The 22,220-nt window shown below is 42.0% G+C and overlaps 1 protein-coding gene across 1 annotated transcript in view; it reads right to left on the reverse strand.

Moving 5' to 3' along the window:
- The window catches only part of LOC138848741 (uncharacterized), a 115,990-nt gene that overhangs the window by 24,773 nt on the left and 68,997 nt on the right, over window positions 1-22,220 (reverse strand). The window lies entirely within an intron of this gene.

Consider the following 22,220-nt stretch of genomic DNA (forward strand, 5'->3'; position numbering starts at 1 on the left):
GGGAATGGGAGAGGAAGGAGGAAGCAGGGTTGGAGCATGGACAGGAGGAAGGTAGGGTGGGAAATATCATTATGTTGCTCAATCTATATGTATGAAATACATGAAACTTGTATAACTTAAAATTTAAAAAATAAACAAAATAAATTATGAATGTATATTTCCCCAATGCATTAATCAGGTAGTTGTCCTAAGGCAAGCACTAAGGGAAGATTTGGCTTTTCTGAAGGCAAGGAAGAAAGCAGGAGTATTCTGGAACTTAGAGTAGGGAGGGACAACAGCAGAGCCATTAAGGCCATGGACTCCTATATTCTACCAACATTCAAACCCTGGATCCTCGCAAGATCCCCAGATGTGGAGCACTGGTCAATTTCAACCCTTTTGTACATTAGCTTCCTCATTTCTAAAATAAGAATGATGTCAACTCCTAATAAGTTGATATTGTAAGAATTTAGCTATATAATATCTGTGAAGCACTGGCACCATGGCTGGCTATTACAGTACTATTCAGTACTGTAGGTGAAAGAAGTCTTTGAAGAACAAACCATGGACACTTTGGAGACACAGGCAACTCCTGACAAAGAATAGAATTTTTCAAAGAACAAAGAGCACCAGAGAATCCTAATCTATTCTGAAATTGCATCAAGAGTTAAGCCACAGCTTTCTTGAGATTTTCAAGTTGGGAGTAAGATTCTCATTCAGTTTAGGTGCACTTTTTTATTTAACCCATATATATTAGTTATTTGCACTTACTATATTGTAGGCACTTCACCAGCAGCAAGAGAGTAGGCAATGATTTTTTTAAAAAAAAAAAGGCAAAGTGAAATCTGAAGATTTTTCAAGGTATTTCAAAATGTTCTCATAAAATATTAAATTTATTTAATGAAAATAAGGTTAAAATCTGTGCATTTTTCTGATAACACATGTTTTCCATGAGCTTTTTGAAGACCCTGCTTATATGGAAGAACTATTTACAATGAAGACATATCCCTACATTAAGGAAATTGAGTAATCAGTTGGGGTTTTCCAAAACATTTTGTGAAGAACAAAATCCTTTCAGATTTTTATTCCTAAAATGAAGTGCTGGCATTAAAGTCCTGGAGTAGAAGGGAGCACATTGAGAGACAGAGAAAGGTAATTGCATCTGACCAGAGACCTGAACAACCAGCCCACCCCAAGGAACTGATTAAGTCATAGAGACAGCAGAGCTTATGAAACTCCCTGGATGATCTTGAAAACTCTTAAGAGTTAGAGATAGGCGGGTGCCGTGGTTCAATAGGCTAATCCTCCACCTTGTGGCACTAGCACACCGGGTTCTAGTCCCGGTCGGGGCGCCAGATTCTGTCCCAGTTGCCCCTCTTCCAGGCCAGCTCTCTGCTGTGGCCCCGGGAGTGCAGTGGAGGGTGGCCCAAGTGCTTGGGTCCTGCACCCACATGGGAGACCAGGAAAAGTACCTGGCTCCTGCCTTCGGATCAGCGTGGCGCGCCGGCCGTGGCGGCCATTGGAGGGTGAACCAACGGCAAAAGGAAGACCTTTCTCTCTGTCTCTCTCTCTCACTGTCCACTCTGCCTGTCAAAAAAAAAAAAAAAAAAGAGTTAGGGATGAGTTAAGGTAGCACAGGAATGTTTTAGATAATACAATTTTGCTAACAAAGTTCTAGAAAAGGAAAGCCGTGCCTGCTTAAGAGAAGGGGGTGGGGATAAAAAAAAAAAAGTGCTTCCTTACAGGTGGCAGGGAATTCAGAACCATGTAGAGTGGCTTTAGACTGGCAGGGAGGCTACAGAGGGATCAGACTAAGTAAAAGGGAAGAAATTATCATCAGAGTCTCATTAAAAAGAGAAGGGAAACAGAAGTCCTTAAGAATCATGATTCATGTCTGTTACTCAGGAGGGATTTAGGAGGACACATCAAAAGAACACAGCATCCTCTTAATGAAAATATTAAAAGGAGTAGAAAATAAACTACAAAGTAATTGGTCTCATCAATGTAATCAAAAAGGTTTTTATCTCCCCTGAATCTCCAAATTACAGTGTCTCAGATAGATCCCTGCCCCATGTGGCTAGGCAAGCTTAGTCTCCACTGGATTTATATGCACTCATATTTGGGACCCTCCTGGGAAACATTCACCTGCTCTTTAAAATCATCTTGATTGTCACCTGTCACTCAGCCAGCTGCCTGGCTCCAGGCCCCTCTCCATGGACCACCACTTGCTGCAGCATCCCTGACCCCTTACCAGCTCCACACAGGTGCCCACTGGAGGCTCCCTCATCTTATACACCTTCATCTGAGCCCTTGGTACGGTCACTTCCTCAAGTCCCATTACAGCACAGATCAGGTCAACAAGATCATGTTGAAGTTTTAGTGATAATAGGTTAGGAAAAGAGAATAAAACAGAAAAGGCAAAACTGCTTTTAGTGAAAACCTAAAAGCCAAAACCCAAGGCCAACTTCAAAATATCCATGGCAGGATCCTTCCCATGTGGCTCACATTTTAGGAACCTGATCGTGATCCACATGTATACCCTAGTGGAGGGTCCTTACACATGCCCCGCATTTCAGTAAAACAAGTTTCTAATCCCCAGGCCTAGAAAGACAAAGGAGCTCATCCCTCACACCCCAGTCCTTATTTCATTACCTGATAGTGCTACTCCCTTTGGGAGAACTCCCCCCAACAATGCCTCTCAAGGATTTGCTTTATGTCCTTGTGTAGTGCAAGCACATAAATACTACAGGATTCATGCAGGATACATCCCAGTTCTGGCCTGCTTACTCTTGAATAATGCAAGTTTTGAGAAAACCACCCTTGGCCTGCACCACGGCTCACTAGGCTAATCCTCTGCCTTGCGGCGCCGGCACACCGGGTTCTAGTCCCGGTTGGAGCGCCGGATTCTGTCCCGGTTGCCCCTCTTCCAGGCCAGCTCTCTGCTGTGGCCAGGGAGTGCAGTGGAGGATGGCCCAAGTGCTTGCGCTCTGCACCCCATGGGAGACCAGGAGAAGCACCTGCCTCCTGCCATCGGACCAGTGCGGTGCACCGGCCGCAGTGCGCCTGCCGCGGCGGCCATTGGAGGGTGAACCAACGGCAAAAAGGAAGACCTTTCTCTCTGTCTCTCTCTCTCACTGTCCACTCTGCCTGTCAAAAAAAAAAAAAAAAAGAGAGAGAGAGAGAGAGAGAAAACCACCCTGGATTGAGCTTTAGCAGACTCAGGCCACATGAGATAGACCCAGATCCACACATGGTTTTGTCTCGGCTTCTCCCCTGCCATCAGCAGCTGCTGAAACAAACACACACGGACGGATCCAGGGCACAGGCAAGAATGCGTGACTACAGGGAAGTCCCAATCGCCAAAGAGGAGAGCAGCATGTTCCAAAGCAAACAATTCTCTGAGACATAATTCTATTGCAAAGATAAACTTCAAAAATCACAAAGTCCATTAGTTTAGCATTTTGGGACCAAGAAGACTCAACTCTTTTGAAAGGGGACTTCACTCTGTGTTCAACTAAAGGCCCAAGAGATACGGGGATGAAGGCTGCAGAGTAAATCATGAGGATGAACCTCTGGCTAAGGAGGTGCTCCCCTTGAAGCTCTCCAACTTCTACCCACGCCACTGTTAGAGAGCGTCTCAGAAATCGGATTTATAACCGATTTGATAATTGTGAATTTTTAAATATTGTGGCAGTAACTATGAATAAGTATATTACATATTTAAATTTTATAATAAAATGAAACCCAAAGGCCAAAATGCATGTGAAAGAGCCTTGACAAGTGTAAAGAATTCCCTCAACTACCCTAAGGAGGTCAGAACTTATAAAGGCAAAGACAAAATAATTTGGAGCAAAGTAAGTTGAGAAAAGCCCAAGTCCGTGCGTGCTACACAGAAGGTAGTAATGTGCTCAAATGTTCTCATAAGCCTAATCGTGTCCTAGGAACATTTTGAAGACTCATAGGCAGTAACCTATCCCAGGGCACAGGTATTGGAGCAGTTCCTCTCTCTGAGCCCTAACTCGATACTATTTAAAAACCCACTGATGCTCAGGAGTTGTTAGGTAGTCAGCTACTCCTCAGACTGATGGGATGCTCCTTGTATCTCAAGTATTGTCACAAAAATCGTATTTACCTAAGGGATTTTTTTCATAAATCTGAGAATCAACCCTGGATTTCTGGTTCAGCAAAACAACTTAAACAGGGATTTTTTTTAAACATTCATGTAAAATAGAATGAAAAGTTTATTTTGGTGCAAAAGATTTGAAGTCCATACCAAGTCTTCAAAAACTCATGAAGATTGTGTATCTTTAAAACTACGTGTGGGAATTAAATTAAAAAATAAAAAAACTAAAAATGTGTGCATGGGTCTTGAGATTTTTTTGCATCTAACTCTTAATTTCATCTTCCATGAATTTTTTGAAGTGCCCTCATACATTTATTCTTTTTTCCCAGACCACAGAAATCACAAGGAACTATTTTCAAAACTCCTTGTAACAAAGTCCAAATTCTTTAGGCTCAGGAAATTCTTGGAAATGCTAAGCATCTCTGAGGGCATGAGAAAACCCACAGACTGAAGATGAAATCTCTAGTTCTCTTCCCAGTTTTCCTTTCAGAAGGCAAGGCATTCAGGCATGCTCTCCTTAGCCAGTGCATGGTAAATTCTAAGCAAAATGACCACTTATGAACAAAACCCAAGAACATTTTATGTTCTTCCTCTCCTGGATGAAACATCCAGTTCACACCTGATCACAAAAGTCAGCAAGCCTCCACGCTCAGACACCACTTTCCAAAACAGCCTTGCAACGAGCCACTCTCAAAATCAATAGCCAAGGATCACCAAGTGTTTGAGAAGTGCCTCTACAGTAGAAATGGAAATCAATGCAAACATAGGTTAAAAAAAAATACAAAGAGGAGGCGGAACTAATGCATGAAAGGGAAGAATATTTGCAAAGAACTGTTCACTATGATGCTTTAAGAGCTCAAGGATATTTTTTAAACATTAAAGGACTAGAATGTTTTCAAAAAATACAAAGGAACAGCATGGAATAGACAGTTTGACAACTGAAAATATATATTAAAATTATGGGAGAGAAGATAAAAGTTGAACCAATCTCCCTGGAAGACAGGAAGCAGCGGTTGTTTGGAGGTGCAAGCCACTGCGTGCTGTCACCTGAGCTGCTCCTGCTGGAGCGCCGCCTCACCTGGCCTCCTCTAGGGCTGAGCTTCCCAAGCACCGTGTACGTTTAGCCCATCCTCACCAGTCTCAGGCAAACAAAGGCTTTCAGGCTTCTGTTCCTCCCTCCTCTCCTGCAGCTCCAATGCACTCTACGCAATGTGACAATACCCTCCATTAGACAGATGGTTGAAATGCAGGATGCCAAATCAATATTCCACTCAATCTGTATAGGCACTGCCCTGAAGCAGGGAGGATACAGACCCCTCAAAAGGCCCCATTTGCTATGCAATGTGCACTGCATGTTCACCCTGCTTTTCCTGCGTTAGTAGTCAGTTCAAAAGGAATGATTAAAACATAGGCAAAGACGCATGAGCCTTTGGCAACCTTTCCTATTGAACAAGGATCACTTTGGTTATGAAGGACTTTACCCTGATAAGGAAATTTACTGCCTGGAAAATATGTTTCATATTCATGCATCTGCACCCTTGCAAATGCTTTCTTGGCACCCTCACATTTTGTATGATTAATTTTCCACAAGATTTACAAAGGAATAAAAATCCTCCCTTATAAAAGTTTAACTTGTATTTTTTGAATAACTCCTCTCATCAAATGCTGAAATTATGCCTTAGTTTTCATCAGGGAAAAAATGTTATTTTCTTTAGCTGGACACTTCCAGTCAGACAATATCTTTTCAACATAACTACATACTTCATCAAATTTATTTAGCAAGGCCTATATTGAATAAGTATTATAACATACTGAATCCTCAGGCCTATAGAGTCCTCTTTAACTTCCATATAGAAAGAACAGAGTAAAACTGGAGACCTAACTTTCCAGCCCATGACAGAGAGCAGACTACTGGAGACCCATCAGAACACAGTTCCACGAGTGTAAGCAGGAGGTCTCTACAACAGAACGGCAAGGCATTGAGCTGTATATGCAACCCATGCCCAAAATACAAAATTATCACTGCTTTCAAAACTGAAGTCATAGGCCTCGGAAAGTGATAGAAACTTTAGGGTTTTATGTTGAATGAAGAATAGGAAATAAGATGTATACAATGGGTGCCATACATAAGAGGTACTTCAAAAAGAATCTATAATTAAAAAATCTTGTTGCAAAAGAGGTTTAAATACCATGCACAGTTTTCTCTTAATATGACTTTGTGAAAGTCATAGAAAAAGAAAGAAATCATAGAAAGTCAGAGAGAGAGACCGTGTGAGTGTTATAGACAGCAAGTGGCATAGAACAAAAGCAAGTTAAACAAAAATACAGCTTCCTCTCCATCCCTCTAACAAACTCTGCCCACTCAACACATAAACTCAAACTTTATCCCTCTTAGTATTTTTTTGTTCTACTTAATACTATTGGTTGAACTCTGTAATTAACACACAATTATTCTTAGGTGTTTAAATTTAACTGAAAAGTGATCTCTGTTAAATATAAGAGTGGGAATAAGAGAGGGAGGAGATGTACAATTTGGGATATGCTCAATCAGACTTGCCCCAAATGGTGGAGTTAGAAATGTGCCAGGGGGCCGGCGCCACGGCTCACTAGGCTAATCCTCTGCCTTGCGGCGCCGGCACACCGGGTTCTAGTCCCGGTCAGGGTGCCGGATTCTGTCCCGGTTGCCCCTCTTCCAGGCCAGCTCTCTGCTGTGGCCTGGGAGTGCAGTGGAGGATGGCCCAAGTGCTTGGGCCCTGCACTCCATGGGAGACCAGGATAAGTATCTGGCTCCTGCCATCAGATCAGCGCAGTGCGCCAGCAGCGGCGGCCATTGGAGGGTGAACCAATGGCAAAGGAAGACCTTTCTCTCTGTCTCTCTCCCTCACTGTCCACTCTGCCTGTCAAAAAAAAAGAAATGTGCCAGGGGATTCCAATTCAATCTCATCAAGGTGGCATGTACCAATGCCATCTCACTAGTCCAAGTGATCAATTTCTGTTCACAATTAATCATAATGATAGGATTAAGAGTCAAAGGGATCACATAAACAAGAATAGTGTCTGCTAATACTAACTGATAGAAGTAAAAAGGAGAGAACGATCCAACATGAGAAGCGGGATACACAGCAGACTCATAGAATGGCGGATGTCCTAAACAGCACTCTGGCCTCAGAATAAGCCCTTAAGGCATTCGGATCTGGCTGAAAAGCCTGTAAAAGTATTTTAGGCATGGAAAGCCAAGAACTCTGGAAAAAAAAAATGAAATGACCTAAATGAAAGATTTCTGCGAGTGACATACCAGTGGAAAAAATGGGCTATCAAAGAAGGAGGTACCTTTCTCTGAAGGGAGGAGACAACTTCCACTTTGACTATGACCTTGTCTAAATAAGATTGGAGTTAGCGAACTCAAAAGGCTTCCATAGCCTTGGCAACTCATGACAAGAGCCTAGGGAGATTACTGATGCCATAAACAAGATTGTCAAATTGTTAAGTCAACAACAGGAGTCACTGTGCACTCACTCCTCATGTAGGATCTCTGTCCTTAATGTGTTGTACAATGTGAATTAATAGTATAACTAGTACTCAAACAGTACTTTACACTTTGTGTTAATGTGTGGGTGCAAACTATTGAAATCTTTACTTAATATATACTAAATTGATCTTCTATATATAAAGAGAATTGAAAACTAATCTTGATGTGAATGGAATGGGAGAGAGAGTGGGAGATGGGAGGGTTGTGGGTGGGAGGGAAGTTATGGGAGGGAAAAAGCCACTGTAATCCAAAAGCTGTACTTTGGAAATTTATATTTGTTAAACAAAAGTTTAAAAAAAGAATCTTAAAGCATTCCTCAGAATATATAGAAACATAATTTTTACAAGAAATAAACATAATTTTAAGTATTGAGTGATCATAAATATGTAAGCCAAAATGAATACTAAATTAAAAATTGGCTATATATACAAAAAACTGATTTATTATGTCTAACATGGGGCTCTAGTATATGTCTTTAAACCACTTTTAGGTGATAACACTAATCAGCTAAGGATCATCCCCCTCAGTAATGTTACAAGTTCCTTCCAGGGCTTTGGCAGACATAAGACATGAGCTGTGCCCTCAAGGAGCTTGAAATATACTTAGGAAGATGAAATAGGTCAATATAAGGTAAGTGTAACATAAACTATATGAGTACCACAACTTGTAAAAATTGAAGAATGTAAAGGTTCAGAAGCCCACTTGTAAGAGGGAAGCCCAGAGATAATTTTAGAGAATGTTTCAGAATGTGAGGAGGCAGAGAAGAAAGAAGCCATTCTCGGTGAGAGATAGGAGATCAGTGGAGTGGGTGCAGCAGGCCCAGTGACATGTTCAGCACATGCAACCAGCCAGATCTGGACCCAGTGAATTCTTACTGGAGTTTTCACCTAGGGTTGCTTACCTCAAGGTGACTGGTAGGTGGAAGAAGAGAGCCTTGATGAGCAGTCAGCCTAAAACGCCACTTCTTGCCTATCTTCAATTCAGTCTCATTCATAAAGCTTGCTCAGTCCAACCCCACCTTATTTTGCTTTTCTGAATTGAACTACAGCTGAATTCAGAGCATGGAATCAATTGCTTTGTATTACAGAGCATCATCCTAAGGTTCAGTTGCTTCCCCATCACCATAGAGGTGGAAGAAGAGCCAGCAGTAGATCCTTGGTCTCTCTTTGAGAGTCCGAAGTTCTCTACATTACCTCAGCTTCCCTTCTTGTCCAAAGGTTATGGCATCAATTCTCAATGTCTAAATCCATCTCTTCCAGCTCTCATTATCATCCATAGAGTTTAGCACAGTGTCAGACATGTAGAGTATCCAATGAAATCTTGCAAAATGAAGGTATTTTAAATTCTTAACATAGCTATTAGTAAAATAAATGTCAGACCTTCACTTCTGGAAAGATGGAGTAAGCATAGTTACCTCCTATTCCTTCCACTAAGCAAAACTAGTATCTCTGGATGTAATGTGTAAAATACACAAGAGAGTCCAAAAGTGGAGAGAAAGTAACAGATTGGCTGGGAACTCAGAATCAAAAGACCACCACTATGACAGGTTTCATGGTTTTCTTTACCTTCATAAATCCCAGACAGGGAACTGAAAAAGCTAGCAATTTGTCAACAGGGACAAAGTCCCACAAGAGCTTGTTCTCTCTAGCCAAAGGATCAGGAAAGAGGTACAGGTAAGACATACAACTTTTAGACAGTAATCCCTCTGCTCCAGCCAAGCACCATGAAAAAACATGTGGCCCCACCATGGTCAATTCCAGCAAAACTAAATGGGGAGTTAGAGTAGCCCCCCTCAAGCTATAACAGAACATCTTTAAAAAAAAAAAAGATTTATTTAAAAGTCAGAGTTACATAGAGAGAGAAGGAGAGGCAGAGAGAGAGAGGTCTTCCATCTGCTGGTTCACTCCCCCAGATGGCCACAACGGCTAGAGCTGTTCCCATTCAAAGCCAGAAGCTTCTTCCGGATCTCCTATGCTGGTGCAAGGGCCCAAGGACTTGGGCCATCTTCTACTGCTTTCCTAGGCCACAGCAGAGCTGGATTGGAAGTGGAGCAGCCAGGTCTCGAACCAGTGCCCATATGGGATGCCGGCATGGCAGGCGGTGGCTTTACCCACTGTGCCACAGTGCTGGCCATCAGAGCATCTTAAAAGTGGCTCCAAGGTGCTGTCAGAGAAAGCTAAGCAGACTGTCATTTCCATGGGGTGCTGAACTCCACCTTTGCTAACAGTGGAAAACCACAAGTAGTGAACAAACTTTCACTACCACTCAGCAGTAGTAAGGTTAGCCTTCCTTTTGCCCTAGGAGGATATCAGAGGAGGCCCAGTATGGTCAGTATTCTCACCACTTCCCAGTTGTCATGGGGCCACACCGACACTAACAGCATTAGAGGTCATGGGAGGAGCAGTAATAAGGTGCCCTTACCCCTCCTATTCAGGGCAGGTAAAAGCAAAGACTGGTGAGGATCCCACAACTTCCCCATCCTAGAGGCAATAGGAACAAGTGGAAAATAGGTTTCTTCACCCTTCTCAAATTACCAAGGCAGTGCCCTACCCTTTTCCTGCCAGCATAGTGTCAAAGGAAGCTTCCTAAAACAGAAGTCTGGGAAGGCAAAAAATAAGATACTCCAGTTTTAGTAAGAATTACTCTTGGTTGGTGCCGCGGCTCACTAGGCTAATCCTCCACCTGCGGTGCCGGCACCCCGGGTTCTAGTCCCAGTTGGGGCGCTGGATTCTGTCCTGGTTGCTTCTCTTCCAGTCCAGCTCCCTGCTGTGGCCCGGGAGTGCAGTGGAGGATGGCCTAGGTCCTTGGGCCCTGCACCCGCATGGGATACCAGGAGGAAGCGCCCGGCTCCTGGCTTCGGATTGGCGCAGCACACTGGCCGCAACGCGCCGGCCATAGCAGCCACTTGCAGGGTGAACCAACGGAAAAAGGAAGACCTTTCTCTCTGTCTCTCTCACTGTCTAACTCTGCCTGTAAAAAAAAAAAAAAAAAAAAAAAAAAAAAAAAAAAAAAAACTATTCTTCATACAAAATACCAAGAAGTTCCCCACATCCCCACTCTATGATAAAATTGTTATATGACAAAGATTTTAAACCATTGTAAAAATTCTTCAACAAGAAACTATAAACATACTTAATGAAACAAATTCTCAGCAAAAAGAAAGATAAAGAAGCAATTGTAAGTTTTAAAAACCATAAAGCACAAGCATCTAAATTGAAAAACTCAAGGGTGGTAGACACTTGGCAGAGTGATTAGGATGTCCCTCGGGATACCCATATCCTGTATCAGGATGCCTGACTTTGAGTCCTGGCTCTGTTCCAGTTCCAGCTTCCTGCTAAGGCACACCCTGGGAGGAGTAAATGATAGCTCAAGTACTTGAGTTCCTACCACCCACATGGGAGACTCGGATTGAGTCTGGAATCCTGGCCAAGACATGACTCTGTTCCACTTGTTGTGGCATTTAAGGAATAAATCATCAGATGAAAGATTTCTTTATGTCGCTTTCTCCACCTTTCATAAATAAATAAAAATAAATAAAGCAAAACACATCAACAGATAATCTGTTCCAACTGAAATAATCAGAATCTGACTGAAAAAGCAATCAGAGCTGAAGTTCATCCAGCTAGTCAAACTGAGAAATGAAACCCAGAAATAAAGTCACTCGCCTGCATTGGCTGTCCCACAAGCCCGAGTTTGGTTACAGAGTTTATACTTTTCTTACAGGGCAAGTATATGCATTGAGTTGGGTTTTTAACAATACAGACTTATGTGTGGTTATCAATCATTAAAACCAAAGAACATCTCAGTGAAAAACCAAACATCTTATAATAGGTCACAGACTTGATTATTGATTAATTTATATTGCATTCCCAAACTCAGTCCCACATTAGCTATCATTTATGTGCAGGGAGAGGAAAAACATCAGTAATCAATCATCCTACAATGTTCCAAAGACATGGTTTCCTCCTTAGGGCACCGGAGATGCTTCCTTGCCCAGCTGAGGCTTCCTTGGTTACAGATGAGCTCCTGTGTTCAGGAAACATTCACAAGGGGTCTTTATAGCATGGACAGCATCCTGACTGAGGTCTCTGCAGTCACCATTTAAGGACACACTTCAGAAAAAGTGTTGAAGAAAGAGAGAGAGAGAGAGAGAGAGAGAGAGAGACTGATTGAGATTCAGCAAGCTAGAAGGTAGGACAATAGAAATTACCCAATCTGGAAAATATAGACAAAATAGAATTTTAAAATGTAGAGGCTCAGGGATGTGTAGGACTAGATAACAAAAAGACCTGTTTTTTATTTCTGTCATTAGAGTCCCAAAAAGAGAGAAGAAAAGATCAGAGTTTAAAAAGTACTTAAAGGAATAATGGCTGAGAACCTTCCAAAAGACAAATCTTAGGCTTAAGAAGTTGCATAAATCCCATATCAACTTAAATCCCAAAAAGCCAATACCAAGATACATCACAGCCAAATTCCTGAAAACCAAAGGAAACAAAAAATCCCAAAGGCCACAAGAGACAAGTGATACCTAGTTTGTAGAGGGGAGAAAATTTTAATAACAGATTTCTCCTCTAGAAACCATGCAGGCTCAAAGAAGAAAAGAACTGTCAACCCTGAATTCTATATCCAGAGAAAATATTCTTCATGAATTCTGAGGAAATCAAGATATTCTTGGATAAAGAAAAAGTTAAGAAGATTTTTCACTGGCAGATCTACTCTAAAAGACTGGTGAAGGGGGAGCAAGCGTCGTGCCGCAGCAAGGTAAGCTACCACTTGGCACACGTGCCTCCCATACTGGATGCCAGCTTCAGTCCCAGCTATGCTGCTTCCTCTCCAGCTTCCTGTTAATAGGCCTAGGAAGGAATGGATTACGGAGCAAGTACTTGGGTCCCTGCCACCATACTGGAGACCCAGATGGATTTGGCTTGGCCCATTCATAACTGTTGCAGGCATTTGGGGAGTGAACCAGCAGAAGGAATCTCTCTCTGCCTTAATCTGTTCAAGCTTCTACAACAAAACATCATACACTAGAGAGCATATAAACAACAGAAATATATTTCTCCTAGTTCTAGAGACTGACAGGTCCAAGAAGGCAAAAGAAAATTCATGAACTTGAGGGCTCTTCCTGCTCCTGTTCATATAGCAGAAGGGTCAAAGCAGTTCCAGTTCTCTTGTATGAGAGCACCAATCCCATGCATCAGGCACTCGGCCCTGAAGATCCTTTCATCTCCCAAAGGCCTCACTTCTTTTCTTTAAAATGTGTATTTATTTTTAAAGTCACAGTTACAGAGGGGAGGGAAAGAACCAGAGAGATCTTCCTTCCAGTGGTTCACTCCCCAGATGGCTGCCAAAGCCAAGAGCTTCATCTAGGTCTCCCACATGGATGCAGGGTCCCAAACACTTGGTCCATCGGCTGCTGCTTTTCCCAGGCCATCATCAGGGAGCTGAATCAGAAGTTGAACAGTGGCGACGTGAATGGGTGCTCATATGGGATGCCAGCATTGCAGGCGGCAGTTTTACCCACTACACCCAAAGCCATGCTTCTTAATACAATGACATTGATGATTAGATTTCAATATATATTATTTTTGAAAGAACACAAACACTCAAATCACAACCCCAACTTGTTGAAGTGAAATGGACACTATGAGAAACAGTGACTTGATCAGCTCTTGTCCTGACGGTTGATGTACAATGTAATACTTTATCCATTTTAGTATTTTTTTTGTTCTTGTACCATCGGTTGAACTCTGTAATTAACACACAATTATTCTTAGGTGTTTAAATTTTAACTGAAAAGTGATCCCTGTTAGGAATTTGGAAAACATTATGCTGAGTGAAATAAGCCAATCCCAAAGGGACAAATACCACTTGTTCTCCCTGATAGGTGACAGCTAACTGAGCACCAAAAAGGAAACCTGTTAAAGTGAAATGAACACTATGAGAAATGGTGACTTGATCAGCCCTCACCCTGACTGTTGATGAGCAACTTGATATGTTATCCCTCTTAGTATTTTTTGTTTGTTTGTTCTACTTAATACTTTTGGTTGAAGACTGTAATCAATACACAATTCTTCTTAAGTGCTGAAACTTAACTGAAAAGTGATAGCTGTTAAATATAAGAGTGGGAATAAGAGAGGGAAGAGATGTGCAATTCAGGACATGCTCAAGCTGACTTACCTCAAACGGTAGAATTAGAAACATACCAGGGCATTCCAATTCAATCCCATCAAGGTGGCACGTACCAATGCCATCTCACTAGTCCCAGTGATCAATTTCTGTTCACAATTGATCATAATGATAGGACTAAGAACCAAAGGGATCACATAAACAAGACTAGTGTCTGCAAATACTAGCTGACAGAATAAAAAAGGGAGAGAACGATCCAACATGGGAAGTGAGATACACAGCAGACCCATAGAATGCCAGATGTCCTAAACAGCACTCTGGCCTCAGAATCAGCCCTTAAGGCATGCGGATCCTGCTGAAAAGCCCATGAGAGTATTTCAGGCATGGAAAGCCAAGACACTCTGGCAAAAAAAAAAAAAAAAAAAAAAAAAAAAAAAAAACCTAAATGAAAGATCTCTGCGAGTGAGATCCCAGTGGAAAGAACGGGTCATCAAAGAAGGAGGTACCTTTCTCTGAAGGGAGGAGAGAACTTCCACTTTGACACTGGCCTTGTCTAAATATGATCAGAGTCGGTGAACTCAGGGGGTTTCCATAGTCTTGGCAGCTCATGACAAGAGCCTAGGGATATTACTGATGCCATAAACAAGATTGTCAAATTGTTAAGTCAACAACAGGAGTCACTGTGCACTTACTTCTCATGTAGAATCTCTGTCCTTAGTGTGCTGTACATTGAGATTTAATGCTATAACTAGTACTCAAACAGTATTTTTCACTTTATGTTTCTGTGTGGGAGCAAACTGTTGAAATCTTTACTTAATGTATGCTAAACTGATCTTCTGTATATAAAGAGAATCGAAAATGAATCTTGATGTGAATGGAAGGGGAGAGGGAGTGGAAAGGGGAGGGTTGCGGGTGGGATGGACGTTTTGGGGGGAAGCCATTGTAATCCATAAACTGTACTTTGGAAATTTATATTCATTAAATAAAAGTTAAAAAAAAAGAAGTTAAAAAAAATCACAACCCAAATCCTAAAAGTAAACAGGAATAACCATATCAAATAAGCAAATGTAGAGCAAGGACAATTAGAGAAAAAGAATATTATGTACTGGTAAAACAGACAATCCACCAAGAGTAGTTAGTAGTCTAATATATGAATGCACCTAACAATACAGCCACAAAATATGTGAAGCAGAAACAGAGAACTAAAAGATAGGCAAATTGACAATTACACTTGGAGATTTCAACATCCCTCTGTCAATATTGATAGAACAGCTACTCAGAAAATAAAGACAGAAAGGAACTTCACAACACTATCAGCCAACATGATATAATCAACATCTATGTAACACTTCATTCAACAACAGAATAAAATTAATTTCATGCATCTAAGGGGCTGGCCTTGAGGCTCAGTGGGTTAAGATACCACCTGCAATGCCAACATCCCCTATCAGAGCACTGACTGGGGTTTGGGCAACGCTGCTTACACAACAACCTCCTGCTAATGCACCTGGGAAAGCAGGAGAATATGACCCAAGTCCTTGGGCACCTGCCATCCATCTTAAACACCTGGATGGAGTTCCAGCCTCCTAGCTTTAGCCTGGCCCAACCCCAGCTGTTGCAGCCATTTGAGAAGTAGATCAGCAATTAGAACATTGCTCTCTGTCTCTCCCCTTCTATCACTCTGCCTTTCAAATAAATAAAATAAGTCTTTAAAGCAAAGGGGGAAAGAACATAAAGTAATCATATCCTATGCCGTAAAACCATCTCAACATCCTTAGAATTGAAATCAGAGTCACTAAGCTAATCAAACTTCTAAATAATATATGGCTCACAGAGAAACTCAGGAAATTTTAAAAAGCACTGAGCTGAATTAAAATCAAAATAAAATATAAAAACTTCTGGGACACAAATAAAGCACAGCTACGAGGGGAATTGACAGTAGTAAATGCATGTATTAGAAAAGAGGAGAAGTCTCAAATCAATTATCTAAATTTTATCTCAAGAAACTAGAAAAAAGCAGCAAAATAAACCCAAAGGAAGTAGATAGAAGAAAATAAAGATTAAATATAAATAGGGGTGGGATTGAAAAGGCTTGGAGGAGTTGGGGATGGGGAATAGAGGAGTTTGGATAAAGGTACCAACTCAGAGTTAGATCTAGGAAATAAGTTCCCAGCGTTAAAAAGCATAGTGGGAAAACTAGTTCATAATAACACAGTAAATATGTGTGAGCAAATAGAAGAAAGAAGCCCCAGTCACAAAGCAAAGTCAAAAAAGAGGGAGTGCTGATTATCCTGCTTTGATCAGTGCATGTTTGTACATAGACTGGAATACTGCATTGTAGTCCATAGATACGTACAATTGTAAACAAATGTGTTTAAGCGAATAGGGGCCAATGTTGTGGCATAGCAGGTTAAGCTGGCACTTGGGACATCACATCCCATGTCATAGTGCCTGGGATCAAGTCCAACCTCCAATCTAACTTCGTTTCTCACTAAAGCACCTGGGAGGCAGCACATGACATCCCAAGTGTTTGGGTACATGCCACCCACATAGGAGACCCAGATGGAGGTTTCTGGCTCTGGGATTTAGCCTGACTCACCCATGGCTGTTGTGGGTATTTGGAGAGTGAACCAGCAGATGGAAGATCTTGCTCTCTCTTTCTCTGTCTCTTCTGTTTTAAAGTAAATGAAACATTTTAAGTAAATGTAAATAAAATTTTAAAAGAAGACCAATAGCAAAATCAATGAAATAAAAAAAACTGGCTCTTTGAAAAGATTAAAATTATCAAATCTCAAGCAATACAGACAGTGAAAGAGAGAAGATACAAATTACCATTATTAATGAAAAGAGGGGATTCCAAGATGCCTGTATAGGAAAAAGACATGCTAATTGTGACCAGAAGAAGACAGCAGAAGAGAAGCAGGGGAAGGGGCCAGCGCTGTGGCACAGTAGGTTGGCTTCCACCTGTGGGGCAGGTATCCCATGTGGGCACCAGTTCACATCCTAGATGTTCCGCTTCCAATCCAGCTCCCTGCTAATGGCCTGGAAAAGCCATGGAAAATGGCCCAAGTGCTTGGGTCCCTGCAGCCACTTGGGTGACCTGGAAGAACGTCCCGACTCCTGGCTTCAAATCAGCCCAGCTCCAGCTCTTGCATTTGGGGAGTGAACCAGTGGATGGAAGCTCTCCTTGCCTCTTCCATCTCTCTCTGTCTCTCAACTAAAAAAAATAACTTAAAAAAAAAGAGCAGAGGAAGTGTATTCCCAGGGGAGAACTGGAGCGAAGTTTGAAGTGAAAATTCTACAGAAAGAAGAGGGACACCATGGAGCAGAGAGGAAACAGCAGATGCATAGACACCATCAGGGACACTACACAGGACTCCCACTCCCACAACCTGGGAATGGAGGAGAGGTCAGCTTCTGAGAGCGAGCTGAGGGCAGAATATGGAAGCACATGCCACTGGTGATATTGTATGAGGGAAAACCTTTGGAACACACTGACTTTGAGCCAAGCCTGGAGCTCTAGTTGGCAGGCAAAATACTCACCTAATCCAGTGAAAGAAAAGCACATTTCTTTCTCCCATTCCCTTCACTAGGGCACCCGACAACTGGTGGCAAGAAGGTACCATATTGACACCAGTAGAGGCTATGGTGGCTCTGGAGTGTGCAACCAGGGGATTTTACCAGAGGGAAAAAACCTGTTTCCCATTGACTTTGAGTCTGGCCGGGAGGGTTGACAAGGGACTAGGCACCCACTTAGGATTATGAGGTGCCCCCATCCTCTCAACCTATCACAGACTCTGGGGCTCAAGCTACCAAGGTAGAGCACCCACAGACAGCTGGCTCTGGAAATACCTTTATTCTCTCTTTGGCCAGGACAGGCTCACAGAATGGAGAGGGAATCCTCTACACTCTGTGACTGTGGGATCCTTGCACACTGGGATCATGGACATTCTGTGACTGCACGATAAGGCAGGGGTGTATCTCGGTCTCTGGACAATCACTGTGTCTGGTATCAGAGCTCCCTCACTACCTAGGGTGGGTCATTGATGAGGATTCCAGACTCAAACTGAAGACTGCACAGATTCTTTGTGTGGTTCAGGTGCCAGCAAGGGTGAAGGTTGTACCCACTGTAGGCTAACCCCAGGCATTGATCACCTTGGAAGAGAGGAGGTGAGGTTGTAGTTACACAACAGGCATCATAATACCCTCCCCACTACTGACAATAGAGGAGATCTACCATACCCAACTTGGGTGTCAGCCTGGGTACTCACCCCACCACTGAGCACTGACCAGAGCTCTCTGGCTCCACCCAGCACAGGTCACTGAGTATTCACTGAAGGAGCAGATACTCTACTAAACCACAGAGGCATAGTTCAAAGATTAAATCCATCATTGGAGATAACCAACAAGTATTTGCACAAATGCCTAAAACACACACAGAAAAACAAGAAATAAGAACAAGGAAGACAACATGACTTCCCCCAGGGAGCACAACAACACTTCAACATTAGAATGTGAAGATGAATAGACTGATGAAATGCCCGAAAAGGAATTCAAAAGAATGATCATAGGATTACTAAGAAGTAATGAGAAGCAAATTGATGACTTAAAGAAATCCATATATAACAGGGATAAAAAATTTTTCCTGTGAGATTCAAAAGAATCCAAACTGAAACATTAGAAATGAAGAATTCAACATGATATATAAAAATACAGTGGAAAGCCTTAATAACAGACTTGGTGAGGCAGAAGATAAAATATTCAAGCTAGAAGACAAATCTTTATAAATATCTCTGACCAACCAAAAAAAAGGAAATTAGAAAAACTAAAAACAGTGTTCAGTATTTATAGGATACTATCAAACAACCCAACATATGAGTCTTAGAAGTCCCCAAGTTGTACAAAGAGACAATGGGTTATAAGTCCTATTCAGTGAAATAACAGAAAAATTCCTTAATTTTGATAAACAAAAGGACCTCTAAATACAAGAAGGACATAGAACTCCAATAGACATAACCAGAAAATATTTTCACAACATTGTAGTTGAATTTTCAACAGTGAAACATGAAAGATTCTAAAATAGGCATGAGAGAAAAAATAAAACAGGATTACCTTCAGAAGATCTCCAATAAGACCCACAGCTGATTTCTCATCAGAAACCCTACAGGCTAGAAGAGAATGGAGAGATATAGTCCAAATCTTAACAAACTGCCAATCCAGAGTACTGTACTCAGCAAAGCTCTCATTTATAAAGGAAGGCAAAATAAAGACCTTCCATAACAAACAGAAATTGAAAGAATCTGTCACCACTAGTCCAGCCTCACAAATGATACTTGAGGATGTGCTACACAAAGAAACAGAGAATGATAGATATTATGAAAGAATGTGAAGACAGAAAATTTCCTATAAACATACAAAGGAAATCTGAAACAAATAATAGGAATATTTACAGGAAAATGGCAGGGCCAAGTCACAACTTATCAACAATAACCTTGAAAGGAAATAGCCCAAATTTTCCTATTAAATGATACCAACTGGTGGAATGTATTAAAAAATAAGACCCACCTACTTGCTGCCTCCAAGAAACACATCTCACCAACAAAGATACATGCAGACTGAAAGTGAAAGGAGAGAAAAAGATATTCCATGCTAATGGAAAGCAAAAATGAGCAGGTATATGTCAGACAAAATAGACTTTAACACAAAAACTGTTAAAAGAAACAAAGAAGGGAATTATTAAATGATTAAGGGATCAATTCAACAGGAATATGTGACTACAGTAAATGTATACTCACAAAATGCTAGGGCTCCTGGCAATTTAAAACAAATGTTAATGGATCTAAAGGGTGACATAGGCACCAATAGTAAAGGGGCACTTAAACACCCCACTTTCACCAATGGACAGGTCAACAGGATAGAAAGACACAGAAACAACAAATTTAATCAATACTGTGGACCCAATGAATATAATTGGTATCTATAGAACATTTCATCAAACAGCCATGGAACACATTTTTTTCATCATTACATGGAACTTTCTCTAGGATAGACCATATGCTAGGCCATAAAAAAGTCTCAGAAAATTAAAAAAATTGTATCTTTTATGACAATCGTGAAATGAAGCTGGAACTTAAAAACCTAAGAATTTCTAGAAAATATGCAAACACATGGAGATTGAAAAACACACTCCTGGATGAACAGTGAGTCATAGAAGAAATTGAAAGGGAAATCAAAAAATTCCTGGAAGCAAATGAACATATCAAAACGTATGGGCCGGGTTGGGGGCGGGGGGGGTGATGTAGCATAGCTGGTAAAGCCACTACCTGTAGTGTTGGCATCCCATATGGGCACCGGTTCTAGTCTCATCTGCTCCACTTCCAATCCAGCTCTCTGCAATGGCCTTGGAAAGCAGTAAAAGATGGCCAAGTGTTTGGGCCCCTGCACCCACTTGGGATATCTGGAAGAAGCTCCTGACTTCAGATCAGCCCAACTCCAGTCATTGTGGCTGTTTGGGGAGTGAACCAGAGGATGGAAGACTGACCTCTCACCCTCCCTCCTTATCTCCCTCTCCTTCCCCCTCTCTGCCTCTGCCTCTCTGCAACTCTACCTTTCAAATAAATAAATTTCAAAAAAAAAAAAAATGACAAAAAACCTTATAGGCCTACAGCAAAAGCAGTGTTGAGGAAGTGTATAGCCATTAGTGCCTACATCAGATATCAGAAAGGCATCAAATAAATCAGCTATCAATGCAACTCAAGAACCTAGAAAGATAAATTAACCCAAAATCAGTAAGAGGAAAGAAATAATTAAAAATAGAGAACAGACTGGGGCCACGGCTCAATAGGCTAATCCTCTGCCTGCGGCACCAGCACCCCGGGTTCTAGTCCCGGTTGGGGCGCCAGATTCTGTCCCGGTTGCTCCTCTTCCAGTCTAGCTCTCTGCTGTGACCCCGAGAGGACAGTGGAGGGTGGCCCAAGTGCTTGGGTCCCTGAACCCGCATGGGAGACTGGGAGGAAGCACCCGGCTCCTGGCTTCGGTTCAGCATAGCGCCGACCATGGCAGCCATTAGGGGAGTGAACCAACAGAAGGAAGACCTTTCTCTGTCTCTCTCTCACTGTCTATAACTGTCTCTCTAACTCTGTCAAAAAAAATTTTTTTAAAGTTAATAAAACATAAAAAAGAAAGTGTGTTCTCTCTGTAACTTTACCTTTCAAATAAAGTAAAACTTAAAATAAATAGAATTATACCTATGAAATTTTAAATAAAACCAGATATAAGCACTAATAAAATTTTAAATAAAACCAGATATAGGTGGTGTGGTTACTAAGACAACAGAAATAAAATTTTGAACCAAAATATTACTTTCTTGGGGCTGGCACTGTGGCACAACAGGTAAAGCTGCCACCTGCAGTGCCGGCATCCCATATGGGTGCTGGTTCGAGTCCTGGCTGCTCCACTTCTGATTCAGCTTTCTGCTATGGCCTGGGAAAGCAGTGGAAGATGGCCCAAGTCCTTGGGCCCCTGCATCTGCGTGGGAGACCCAGAGGAACCTCCTGGCTCCTGGCTTCAGATCAGCACAGCTCCGGCCATTACAACCAACTGGGGAGTGAACCAATGGATGGAAGACCTCTATATCTCTGCCTCTCCTTCTCTCTCTGTGTAATTTTGATTTTTCAAATGAATAAATCTTTTAAAAAATATTCCTTTCTTGAGAACAAATATTCTTTGAAATATCTCAGATATACTCACCTACTACTCTAGTTTGATTGACGTGTAGACCCTACTAGGAGCAGTATGGTGGATGAAGGAAGTAAGGCCACATACATAGGAAGTAATTTCTAAGCACAGGAAGCCACTCCATCAACTTTGAGTTACAACAAAATGCATCCACAATTGTGGTCCAGCTGGACAGCCAAGCAGGTCAGTGACTTGAAACTACACAAGGAAGGGCAGGAGAGTTGGGGTTGGGGGTGCCTGGCATTTGTGGTACAGTGCATTAAGCAGCTACTTGCAATATGGATAATCCACACTGACTAACCTACTTCCAATCCAGCTTCCTACTAGTGTTCCTGGGAAGGCAGCAAAAGATGCCCAAGCACTTGGGCCCCTGCCACTCATATGGAAGACCACGATGGAGTTCCGGGCTCCCAGCTTTGATCTGGCCCAGACAAGGCTATTTCAGTCACTTGGGGAATGAACCAGCAGGTCGATGCTGTCTCTCCCCTTCTCTCCCTCTCTCTCTCCATGTGTGTGTGTGTGTGTGTTAGTCCCACACTGTTACTCTGCCCTTCAAATGAATCTGAGAAAGAAAGCATGCAAGGACCTATCTTCCCACCTGTGTTACAGGGCATGAGGACAGCCTTGCACAGCCGCCTCACGCTGTTCTAATGGGAATAAGGGGAACCAGCCCAAGTCAAGTGTTGAGTTCCTAAAGAGACTTAGTGGATGAGGAATCAACTT

The sequence above is a fragment of the Oryctolagus cuniculus genome, chromosome 2 (assembly GCF_964237555.1).
Source record: "Oryctolagus cuniculus chromosome 2, mOryCun1.1, whole genome shotgun sequence".
NCBI lineage: Eukaryota > Metazoa > Chordata > Mammalia > Lagomorpha > Leporidae > Oryctolagus > Oryctolagus cuniculus.